The sequence below is a fragment of the Oncorhynchus masou genome, chromosome 1, assembly GCF_036934945.1.
Source record: "Oncorhynchus masou masou isolate Uvic2021 chromosome 1, UVic_Omas_1.1, whole genome shotgun sequence".
Lineage (NCBI taxonomy): Eukaryota > Metazoa > Chordata > Actinopteri > Salmoniformes > Salmonidae > Oncorhynchus > Oncorhynchus masou.
In genome coordinates, this window is record NC_088212.1 from 17278531 (window position 1) to 17292019 (window position 13489).

Below are 13489 nucleotides of genomic sequence, written 5' to 3' on the forward strand. Positions count from 1 at the left end.
ATTTTGTCAGGAGAAGAAGTGAGACAGGCCAGTAACAGAGGAAGTGGGGGTTGGGAGACAGGTGAGGAGAGATATTATTTGTCAGGAGAAGGAAAGAGACAGGCAGGTAACAGAGGAAGTGGGAATGAAAACTTTGAACCTTCTTCACGTAGAACAAAACAACAAAATTAAGGCAAACATTGTGACCGAGAAGGGAAAAAGTAGAAGATGCATTCTGCTAGCAAACACAAACGCAAAATGTGTAGAAGGCTACACAGCTTGCCCTGGTTGTCATGGTGCTTCAGGTAGTAAGCATAGCTAGTATCTTTTCCATTTGAGATTTTACAGTTGTATCTAATTTGACATAATATGGTAACACATTTACAAGGTAAATGTAACATGTATGTAGTTTATTTGTACTGTATGCAAACTGTATGTTTCATTCTCACCAATGTCAGGGTCAATCAGGAACTGCTACAGCCATGTCAGCCATGTTGTTTTATTTTGATCAGCACCCATTCCACATTGATCCCACAGAGGATCTAGTCATGTCAAAGGTATATACAGTAGGCCTACTGTAGACATACTGTAAAAAACTCAGAAACAAGATATTCTTGAATATATTTTATTCTGTTCATTGAGAAAATAAAGTGATTTGAGAAAGTACAAAAATATTCCCTTTGATGTTTACTTTTTCTATAAATTCAGTCAATATCAGATAAAGACAATGTGTCCTGCGGGTTCCCTTCAGATGGTATGATGTATTCTAAGGACAGGTTCATTCCAAATCCAATACACCAATACCAATACTTTTACAATTCAGAATAAATAATGTTGTACTTCTACATCCTAGTGAGTAGACATATGGTAAACAGTTTTACAACTTACAGATTTAAATCACAATGATACAAAAAACTGACTTGATTCAAAGGATGTTAGTGGTATTTGGTGGTTTCTGTGTATCTAGAACAGATGTATGCATGCTGATTATAAATAGTAGAGTTCTGTATCTGTCTTCTCAGCGTACTGTATCTTGATGGTTGTGCATGTTGATGTTCAGGTGGTGATCGAAGCCCATGTCTCGAGCCCCACTAGAGACAACAGGTAAGGGTCACGCCGATAGATGCTCCATCTGGAAGAGACAAGCAGAGACTATTAGTTAAACAATATAATCTCTGTCCAAATGATGATGGTGTACATGTACAACTATTGTGTCTTGGGTGAACTTGGAACTTTGAACGTGGAGGGGCATTGTTGTCACACCCAAGGCTATGAATTTCCTTTCATTTTGTTCTCTAGCAGTCAGCTTGTGTGTATTATACAATACAGTTTATATTGTGTTTCAAACCGACTGTTACAAAACAGCTTATATTATGTTTCAAACCGACTGTGACAATACAGTTTAGACTCGAGTCACATGACTTGGACTCGAGTCAGACTCAAGTCACAAATATGATGACTTGCAACTCAACTTTGACTTTTTAATTATTATTATTATTTTTTACCTTTATTTAACCAGGCAAGTCAGTTAAGAACAAATTCTTATTTTCAATGACGGCCTGGGAACAGTGGGTTAACTGCCTGTTCAAAGGCAGAACGACAGATTTGTACCTTGTCAGCTCGTGGGTTTGAACTCACAACCTTGCGGTTTCTAGTCCAACGCTCTAACCACTAGGCTACCCTGCCGCCCCAGGGTGATTTTAACACCAATGACTCGTGACTTAACTTGGACTTGAGCCTTTTGACTCAACCTGACTTGATACACTCCCTAAGCCCAAATATTAAAAATATATATTAAATATTTAAAAAATTAACTCTTCATTTAATAACAGATTACAGTTTGAATCAGACAGCAGCCAATCAAATTGTGCCAGCTGAGAAAAAGTTGTGAGTGGCAGTGCAGAGGAACGTCGGTGGATGAATTCAGATGGAGCCCTTGGAAAAATGATACCCAAATGTATTATTTTCGGATATGAAGACGATGCCGTATCAACAAAAAACGGATTGCACCTTGTAAAACATGCAGAAAGAAAATTACAGACGGAGGCGCAAAAATTTACAACTTTGTTTGACATTTGAAGCTGCACAAAGAACGGTATGTCATGGCTAATATAGCAGACAGCTATAAAATGTATAACTTTGCTAGTAGCATGTAGACTAACGTAATGTTAAATCAATGAGCCTCCACACAGTCAGTCAGTGTGGGAACGTGATCATTGCAGCCAAGATTGAGCTACAACTGGCCAAGCAGTCGGTAGCCTAAATCCTGAGAGAGAGAGAGAGAGAGTGTGTGTGTGTGTGTGTGTGTGTGTTTGTGTGTTTGTGTGTGTGTGTGTGTGTGTGTGTGTGTGTGCCAGGTTGGGCAATTGTGTACAAGCCTAGATTGCCCGATTGCGCCCCATAGCGATCCTCGATAGTCGATCACTATTGGGGGGGGGGGGGTCTTTCTCATGGCTACCCATGCATTTCCATGGAAATATCAAGTTTATTTGGAAAGTAATAAATATGTAGATATTATTAAAAGCATTCATGATTTGCGTTAATGTAATATACTAACTATTACTCTTGTTAAAAGTATGAAGTGGAATTACATTTGGATAAGAGCATATTATGACTTGTTTAGGACTCAAAACTCAAAGTTTAGGACTTGAGACTTGACTTGATACTTGTCAGTCTTGATATTATGTTTCAAACCTACTGTTACAATACAGGTTATATTGTGTTTCAAAACGACTGTTACAATACAGTTTATATTGTGTTTCATACCGACTGATACAATACAGTTCATAATATGTTTCAAATTGATTGTTACAATACAGTTTATATTGTGTTTCATCTGACTGTTACAATACAGTATATATTATGTTTCAAAACGACTGTTACAATACAGTTCATATTGTATTTCAAACCGACTGTTACAATACAGTTTATATTGTGTTTCATCTGACTGTTATAATACAGTTTATATTGTGTTTCAAAACGACTGTTACAATACAGTTCATATTGTATTTCAAACCGACTGTTACAATACAGTTTATATTGTGTTTCATCTGACTGTTATAATACAGTTTATATTGTGTTTCAAAACGACTGTTACAATACAGTTCATATTGTATTTCAAACCGACTGTTACAATACAGTATATATTATGTTTCAAAACGACTGTTACAATACAGTTTATATTGTGTTTCAAAACGACTGTTACAATACAGTTCATATTGTATTTCAAACCGACTGTTACAATACAGTTTATATTGTGTTTCATCTGACTGTTACAATACAGTTTATATTATGTTTCAGACCGACTGTTACAATACAGTTTATATTGTGTTTCAAAATTACTGTTACAATACAGTTTATATTATGTTTCAAAATGACTGTTACAATACAGTATATATTATGTTTCAAACCGACTGTTACAATACAGTATATATTATGTTTCAAACCGAGTGTTACAATTCAGTTTATATTGTGTTTCAAACCGACTGTTACAATTCAGTTTATATTATGTTTCAAACCGACTGTTACAATACAGTTCATGTTATGTTTCAAACCGATTGCTACGTTACAATACAGTTTAAATTGTGTTTTAAAATGACTATTATAGTACAGTTTATATTATGTTTCATCCAACTATTACAATACAGTTTATGTTACATTTCTAATTGACTGTTACAATACAGTTTATGTTGTGTTTCATCCGACTGTTACAATACAGTTTATATTGTGTTTCAAACCAACTGTTACAATACAGTTTATGTTGTTTCATCCGATTGTTATAATACAGTTTATATTATGTATCAAACCGACTGTCACAATACAGTTTATATTATGTATCAAACCGACTGTTACAATACAGTTCATATTGTATTTCAAACCGACTGTTACAATACAGTATATATTATGTTTCAGACCGACTGTTACAATACAGTTTATATTGTGTTTCAAAATTACTGTTACAATACAGTATATATTATGTTTCAAACCGAGTGTTACAATTCAGTTTATATTGTGTTTCAAACTGACTGTTACAATTCAGTTTATATTATGTTTCAAAATGACTGTTACAATACAGTATATATTATGTTTCAAACCGAGTGTTACAATTCAGTTTATATTGTGTTTCAAACCGACTGTTACAATTCAGTTTATATTATGTTTCAAACCGACTGTTACAATACAGTTCATGTTATGTTTCAAACCGATTGCTACGTTACAATACAGTTTAAATTGTGTTTTAAACCAACTGTTACAATACAGTTTATGTTGTTTCATCCGATTGTTATAATACAGTTTATATTATGTATCAAACCGACTGTCACAATACAGTTTATATTATGTATCAAACCGACTGTTACAATACAGTTCATATTGTATTTCAAACCGACTGTTACAATACAGTATATATTATGTTTCAGACCGACTGTTACAATACAGTTCATATTGTATTTCAAACCGACTGTTACAATACAGTTTATATTGTGTTTCATCTGACTGTTACAATACAGTTTATATTATGTTTCAGACCGACTGTTACAATACAGTTTATATTGTGTTTCAAAATTACTGTTACAATACAGTATATATTATGTTTCAAACCGAGTGTTACAATTCAGTTTATATTGTGTTTCAAACTGACTGTTACAATTCAGTTTATATTATGTTTCAAAATGACTGTTACAATACAGTATATATTATGTTTCAAACCGAGTGTTACAATTCAGTTTATATTGTGTTTCAAACCGACTGTTACAATTCAGTTTATATTATGTTTCAAACCGACTGTTACAATACAGTTCATGTTATGTTTCAAACCGATTGCTACGTTACAATACAGTTTAAATTGTGTTTTAAAATGACTATTATAGTACAGTTTATATTATGTTTCATCCAACTATTACAATACAGTTTATGTTATGTTTCAAAATGGCTGTTACAATACAGTTTAAATTGTGTTTCAAAATGACTATTACAGTACAGTTTATATTATGTTTCATCCAACTATTACAATACAGTTTATGTTACATTTCTAATTGACTGTTACAATACAGTTTATGTTGTGTTTCATCCGACTGTTACAATACAGTTTATATTGTGTTTCAAACCAACTGTTACAATACAGTTTATGTTGTTTCATCCGATTGTTATAATACAGTTTATATTATGTATCAAACCGACTGTCACAATACAGTTTATATTATGTATCAAAGCGACTGTTACAATACAGTTCATATTGTATTTCAAACCGACTGTTACAATACAGTTTATATTGTGTTTCATCTGACTGTTACAATACAGTTTATATTATGTTTCAGACCGACTGTTACAATACAGTTTATATTGTGTTTCAAAATTACTGTTACAATACAGTATATATTATGTTTCAAACCGAGTGTTACAATTCAGTTTATATTGTGTTTCAAACCGACTGTTACATTTCAGTTTATATTATGTTTCAAAATGACTGTTACAATACAGTATATATTATGTTTCAAACCGACTGTTACAATACAGTATATATTATGTTTCAAACCGAGTGTTACAATTCAGTTTATATTGTCTTTCAAACCGACTGTTACAATTCAGTTTATATTATGTTTCAAACCGACTGTTACAATACAGTTCATGTTATGTTTCAAACCGATTGCTACGTTACAATACAGTTTAAATTGTGTTTTAAAATGACTATTATAGTACAGTTTATATTATGTTTCATCCAACGATTACAATACAGTTTATGTTATGTTTCAAAATGGCTGTTACAATACAGTTTAAATTGTGTTTCAAAATGACTATTACAGTACAGTTTATATTATGTTTCATCCAACTATTACAATACAGTTTATGTTACATTTCTAATTGACTGTTACAATACAGTTTATGTTGTGTTTCATCCGACTGTTACAATACAGTTTATATTGTGTTTCAAACCAACTGTTACAATACAGTTTATGTTGTTTCATCCGATTGTTATAATACAGTTTATATTATGTATCAAACCGACTGTCACAATACAGTTTATATTATGTATCAAACCGACTGTTACAATACAGTTTATATTATGTTTTAAAATAACTGTTGCAATACAGTTCATATTATGTTTCAATTATTATACAATACAGTTTATATTTTGATTAAAACCGACTGTTAAAATACAGTTTTTATTATGTACAGTGCCTTGCGAAAGTTTTCGGCCCCCTTGAACTTTGCGACCTTTTGCCACATTTCAGGCTTCAAACATAAAGATATAAAACTGTATTTTTTTGTGAAGAATCAACAACAAGTGGGACACAATCATGAAGTGGAACGACATTTATTGGATATTTCAAACTTTTTTAACAAATCAAAAACTGAAAAATTGGGCGTGCAAAATTATTCAGCCCCTTTACTTTCAGTGCAGCAAACTCTCTCCAGAAGTTCAGTGAGGATCTCTGAATGATCCAATGTTGACCTAAATGACTAATGATGATAAATACAATCCACCTGTGTGTAATCAAGTCTCCATATAAATGCACCTGCACTGTGATAGTCTCAGAGGTCCGTTAAAAGCGCAGAGAGCATCATGAAGAACAAGGAACACACCAGGCAGGTCTGAGATACTGTTGTGAAGAAGTTTAAAGCCGGATTTGGATACAAAAAGATTTCCCAAGCTTTAAACATCCCAAGGAGCACTGTGCAAGCAATTATATTGAAATGGAAGGAGTATCAGACCACTGCAAATCTACCAAGACCTGGCCGTCCCTCTAAACGTTCAGCTCATACAAGGAGAAGACTGATCAGAGATGCAGCCAAGAGGCCCATGATCACTCTGGATGAACTGCAGAGATCTACAGCTGAGGTGGGAGACTCTGTCTATAGGACAACAATCAGTTGTATATTGCACAAATCTGGCCTTTATGGAAGAGTGGCAAGAAGAAAGCCATTTCTTAAAGATATCCATAAAAAGTGTTGTTTAAAGTTTGCCACAAGCCACCTGGGAGACACACCAAATATGTGGAAGAAGGTGCTCTGGTCAGATGAAACCAAAATTGAACTTTTTGGCAACAATGCAAAACGTTATGTTTGGCGTAAAAGCAACACAGCTCATCACCCTGAACACACCATACCCACTGTCAAACATGGTGGTGGCAGCATCATGGTTTGGGCCTGCTTTTCTTCAGCAGGGACAGGGAAGATATTTAAAATTGATGGGAAGATGGATGGAGCCAAATACAGGACCATTCTGGAAGAAAACCTGATGGAGTCTGCAAAAGACCTGAGACTGGGACGGAGATTTGTCTTCCAACAAGACAATTATCCAAAACATAAAGCAAAATCTACAATAGAATGGTTCAAAAATAAACAGATCCAGGTGTTAGAATGGCCAAGTCAAAGTCCAGACCTGAATCCAATCGAGAATCTGTGGAAAGAACGGAAAACTGCTGTTCACAAATGCTCTCCATCCAACCTCACTGAGCTCGAGCTGTTTTGCAAGGAGGAATGGGAAAAAATTTCAGTCTCTCAATGTGCAAAACTGATAGAGACATACCCCAAGTGACTTACAGCTGTAATCGCAGCAAAAGGTGGCGCTACAAAGTATTAACTTAAGGGGGCTGAATAATTTTGCACACCCAATTTTTCAGTTTTTGATTTGTTAAAAAAGTTTGAAATATCCAATAAATGTCGTTCCACTTCATGATTGTGTCCCACTTGTTGTTGATTCTTCACAAAAAAATACAGTTTTATATCTTTATGTTTGAAGCCTGAAATGTGGCAAAAGGTCGCAAAGTTCAAGGGGGCGGAATACTTTCGCAAGGCACTGTATCAAACCGACTGTTACAATACAGTTTAAATTGTGTTTCATCCAACTGTAACAATACCGTTTACATTGTGTTTCAAACCGACTGTTCAACCAAATCTAATTTTCAAGAACAGCACAACAAACACATAAAGCTTCCGTCAAAAACATGGTACTTTTCTATACATTATGCATACATTTCACTACATACAAACTCCAGGCTTGCAGATCAAAAGAGGGCTCCGAGTTCTAAGTTCCCAATGTACTCGACAGCAACAAAGGGCCACAACAATGCCCCCTGACATGAGTCCCCGTCATATCACACTGAGCTTTCCACGCATTGTTCCCCTCACCTTCTCACATGTATTGTCTTACATTTTATCCTTAGAAGCCTATAAGACAGCCAGGTTTTGTGCTCTGGACACTAGGCCTGGGAGAGTCTATGCATTACAGCCACTTATTATTCTCTCATAGGGTGATGATGAGGTGATGGAGCTGGGTAACGCCTTATTTGATCCCCCTTACACCCAGCCAAACCTGGGTTCAGATCGCTCGTACAACCCCCCAACATCACCACCCTCTTACCCGACAATCCCTTTCTCCCACAAGGTATTATGTTATCACGTTTCCTGAAACTATAGAGGCTGCTGACAAGCATCGGAGACTCTGTTAGCTTTGTGGGGCCATAGATGAAAGTATGTACCGTGTTGCTATAGCAGCTGAGGCTACTGGAGGTTCAACAGAGATATAACTGAATATTGTGTTTTCTATATATATATATATATTTTAATTGAACCTTTATTTAAAGTCAGTTAACAAAATGTTGCAGTAGCTTGGTGGTAGTTGAAGTAAATTCAAATCTTGGGAGTGTTTTCAGTAGTTAAGTCTTTACTGAAGACTCATCTCTTCAGTAGTCTGGCCCAGGGGTGTGAAGGTGTCTCTGCCTAGCCAGCTCCCCTCTCCATTGGTATTCTCTGCCTCTGACCCTATTACCGGGGCTGAGTTGAGGGAGAGGTTCTTGTTTCCCCCCCATATGTGTCAATGGCTTGCCCCCGCATCATGTATTGCCAGGCCTTTTTTTGCTATACTTGACTTGAGTGGGTTGACACGTTATCTTCCTGTCCAGTCTTGCGCCCCCTCAGGATTGTGTGGTGGGGAAGATCTTCGTTGTCTTAGGGTAGTAAGTTGGTGTCTGTTGATATCCCTCCTGTGTGGGGGCTGTGCTTTGACAAAGTGGGTGGGGCCTGGTTGGCCCTGTCCAGGCATATCGTCCCCCGACCCCCCCGTCACAGTCCCCAGTGTCTATGCTCTATATGTACCGGGGGCTAGGGCTGCGTTTCTCCTGTCTTATCCTAATTATCCCATCTCTCTCTCTCCAGATATTTGGCCGACCAGATTGGACCAGTCAGACAGCTGGCGAGATAGTACCAGTTGGCCAGATGGCCAGATAGTTGGCTGACCAGACAGGAGTAGTCAGACAGCTGGCGAGATAGTACCAGTTGGCCGGATGGCCAGATAGTTGGCTGACCAGATTGGACCAGTCAGACAGCTGGCGAGATAGTACCAGTTGGCCGGATGGCCAGATAGTTGGCTGACCAGATTGGACCAGTCAGACAGCTGGCGAGATAGTACCAGTTGGCCAGATGGCCAGATAGTTGGCTGACCAGATTGGACCAGTCAGACAGCTGGCGAGATAGTACCAGTTGGCCAGATGGCCAGATAGTTGGCCGACCAGACAGGAGTAGTCGGACAGCCGGCGAGATAGGACCTAGATCTAAACTATTTATCATCTAGTAGGCTTTGATTACATTTCCAATATCCTCGCCCACGTGGAAATTCTGTAACAGTAATATATATGCCAATTATGTGATGATCTGACCGCATTCTGTCCCCTATCAACACTTTTTCAACTTTTGGTGCCAGAGAGAATGGTATAAGAAAGTAGTCAAGACGACTAGCTTGATTAAGCCTCCGCCATGTATATCTCACTAGGTCAGGGTATTTAAGCCTCCATATATCCACTAATTCCAATATATCCATGACATTCATGATTTCCTTAAGTGCCTGAGGGTGATAGTTTGTAGTGTGATTTCCTTTCCGGTCCATAGAGGTATTTAAGACCGTATTAAAATCTCCCACCATAATAATAGAGTCAGGGTTGCTTGTAGAGTTGATAAATTCTTAGAAATATTTTCATAATCGGACCGTATAGGTTAATAAGCCATATCAGTTTATTGTCCAATAACATATTTAAAATAATCCACCTACCTTGATAATCTGTTTGGACAATTTGTACATTTGGATTAAAATTACTGTTAATTAAAACCATCACCCCTCTTGAATTTCTTTGCCCATGGGAGAAATATATTTCGCCCCCCCCCCAATTATTTTTCCACATAACTTCATCTAAAATTGTTGAATGGGTTTCCTATAAACAATATATATTATATTCCTTCTCTTTTAGCCAGGTGAATACTAATCGTCTTTTCTTATTATCTGCTTGTCACGACTTCCGCCGAAGTTGTCTCCCCTGCCTGTTCGGGCGGTCGTCGTCACCGTCCTACAAGCCACTACCGATCCCTTATTAGTTTCACCTGTTTGTATTTTAGTTTAATTAGCATCCTTATATATAGTAGGTTGTCCCGCCCTTGTTTTGTGCGGGATTGTTTTTGTTACTCTGTTGTGGTGGTTTTCGTGTATGTATTCTCAGGACTATTTTAGTCCTGTGTTTGGGCTGGTCAATTGTATGCGCCCTGTGTGTTGGCGTGACCGTTTTTGTGCGCCGGAGAATAAATTGACAATATACTGAACCCTGCTCTTTGCGCCTGATTCCATCCACCACTCCTAGTTAATCGTGACAGAATCCCGCGCCCGCGCAATGGAATCAGCAGGAGCAGCCGCATCTCCTCTCCCATCGATGGAGGAGATGGTCCTCCATCACACCAGCGTGATTCACAGGATTGGTTCTGCCATGGACCAAATGATGGAGAGGATGGATCGATGGGAGAGGAGTGGCCTTCCCACCTCATCTCCAGCAACCCCTTCTTCAGCACCTCCTGTTCCTGCGACCACATCTGGCTCCGGGGCTCTTCGGCTGACGCTCCCACGGGAGTATGACGGAACGGCGGCTGGGTGCCAGGGTTTCCTTCTCCAACTGGAACTATACCTGGCTACCGTGCGTCCTGCTCCCTCCGGAGAGGAGAGTGTGAGCGCCCTCGTGTCCTGCTTGACTGAGCGAGCCCTCGAGTGGGCCAATGCAGCGTGGAATGGTCCGGACTCGGCGAGGGATAATTACCCAGAGTTCACCCGCCGATTCCGAGCTGTGTTTGACCCTCCACCAGAGGGTCGGGCGGCGGGTGAACGGCTGTTCCACCTACGTCAGGAGACGAGGGGCGTACAGGACTTTGCTCTGGAGTTCAGGACCTTGGCCGCAGGAGCAGGGTGGAACGACAGGGCCTTGATAGATAATTTCCGATGCAGTCTCAGGGAGGACGTCCGCAGGGAGCTGGCATGTTGGGACACCACCTTCACACTGGATGAACTCATTGACTTGGCTATCCGTCTCGACAACCTGCTGGCTGCCCGCGGGCATTCGGATCAGGTCCTGTTGTTTCCACTTCCCAGCCCTCCTGCCCTTATCCCTATGGAATTAGGAGGAGCGGCTTCGAGGGGGACCGGAGGAGGAGTGTCCTCCTGCACCAGTTGTGGTCGACGAGGGCACACGACCGACCGGTGCTGGAGGAACTCGTCTGGGAGTCGGGAGGGCAGGCGGAGCACTACTTGATCACCCCAGGTGAGTAAGCACCAGACTCACCCAGAGCTTCCTGTCGGTCATATGTATGTGTTGACTTCTTTCCATGGGTTTTTTCCCTCTCTACAGCATAAAGCGCTAGTCGATTCAGGCACAGCTGGGAATTTCATGGATCGTGGGCTCGCGTTAAGGCTAGGGATTCCCCTGGTGTCGTTAGACCTACCTTTCCCTGTGCACTCCTTAGATAGCCGACCATTAGGGTCAGGAGTAGTTAGGGAGGCTACGGTGCCGCTGGACATGGTAACGCAGGGGGATCATAAGGAGCAGATTAGACTGTTCCTTATAGATTCACCTGCGTTTCCAGTGGTGTTGGGAATTCCCTGGCTAGCTCAACACAACCTAATGATTTCCTGGCAACAGGGGGCTCTTAAGGGGTGGTCAGAGGAGTGTTCAGGTAGGTGTTTGAAGCTTGCCAATGACCATCTGGATGATCCAGAGGAGGAATGGGAGAAGGTCATGTGGTCTGATGAGACAAAAATAGAGCTTTTTGGTCTAAACTCCACTCGCCGTGTTTAGAGGAAGAAGAAGGATGAGTACAACCACAAGAACACCATTCCAACCGTGAAGCATGGAGGTGGAAACATCATTCTTTGGGGATGCTTTTCTGCAAAGGGGACAGGACGACTGCACCGCATTGAGGGGAGGATGGATGGGGCCATGAATCACGACATCTTGGCCAACAACCTCCTTCCCTCAGTAAGAGCATTGAATATGGGTCGAGGCAGTGTCTTCCAGCATGACAACGACCCAAAACACACAGCCAGGGCAACTAAGGAGTGGCTCCGTAAGAAGCATCTCAAGGTCCTGGAGTGGCCTAGCCAGTCTCCAGACCTGAACCCAATAGAAAATCTTTGGAGGGAGCTGAACGTCCGTATTGCCCAGCGATAGCCCCGAAACCTGAAGGATCTGGAGAAGGTCTGTATGGAGGAGTGGGCCAAAATCCCTGCTGAAGTGTGTGCACACCTGGTCAAGAACTACACAGGAAAGGTATGATCTCTGTAATTGCAAACAAAGGTTTCTGTACTAAATATTAAGTTCTGCTTTTCTGATGTATCAAATACTTATGTCATGCAATAAAATGCAAATGAATTACTTAAAAATCAGTGATTACTTAAAAATACAATGTGATTTTCTGGATTTTTGTTTTAGATTCCGTCTCTCACAGTTGAAGTAGGAAAACCTGCAAAATTGGCAGTGTCTCAAATACTTCTTCTCCCCACTTTATATGTGTTTTTACTCATCTACCAATAGGTCCCCTTCTTTGCGATGCTTTGGAAAACATCCCTGGTCTTTGTGGTGGAATATGTGTTTGATAATTCACTGCTCAATTTAGGCACCATACAGATAATTGTATGTGTGGGATACAAATAACTTTTTGGTAAAAACTCAACTCGTCGTGTTTGGAGGACAAAGAATGCTGAGTTGCATCCAAAGAACACCATACCTACTGTGAAGCATGGGGGTGGAAACATCATGCTTTGGGGCTGTTTTTCTACAAAAGGACCAGGATGACTGATCCGTGTAAAGGAAAGAATGAATGGGGCCATGTATTGTGAGATTTCGAGTGAAAACCTCCTTCCATCAGCAAGGGCATTGAAGATGAAACGTGGCTGGGTCTTTCAGCATGACAATGATCCCAAACACACCGTCCGGGCAACGAAGGAGTGGCTTCGTGAGAAGCATTTCAAGGTCCTGGAGTGGCCTAGCCAGTCTCCAGATCTCAACCCCAAAATCTTTGGAGGGAGTTGAAAGTCCGTGTTGCCCAGCAACAGCCCCAAAACATCACTGCTCTAGAGGAGATCTGCATGGAGGAATGGGCCAAAATACCAGCAACAGTGTGTGAAAACCTTGTGAAGACTTACAGAAAACGTTTGACCTCTGTCATTGCCAAAAAAAGGGTATATAACAAAGTGTTGAGATTT

At 39.8% G+C, this 13489-nt stretch overlaps 1 long non-coding RNA gene across 1 annotated transcript in view; it reads right to left on the reverse strand.

The window, feature by feature from the left end:
• Positions 1-590: 590 nt before the first annotated feature.
• Positions 591-13489, reverse strand: part of LOC135521909 (uncharacterized) — a 69908-nt gene continuing 57009 nt past the window's right edge. Inside the window, exon 4 of the long non-coding RNA XR_010452623.1 lies at positions 591-1111. This is a non-coding gene — a long non-coding RNA (uncharacterized LOC135521909). The remainder of the gene's footprint in view (positions 1112-13489) is intronic.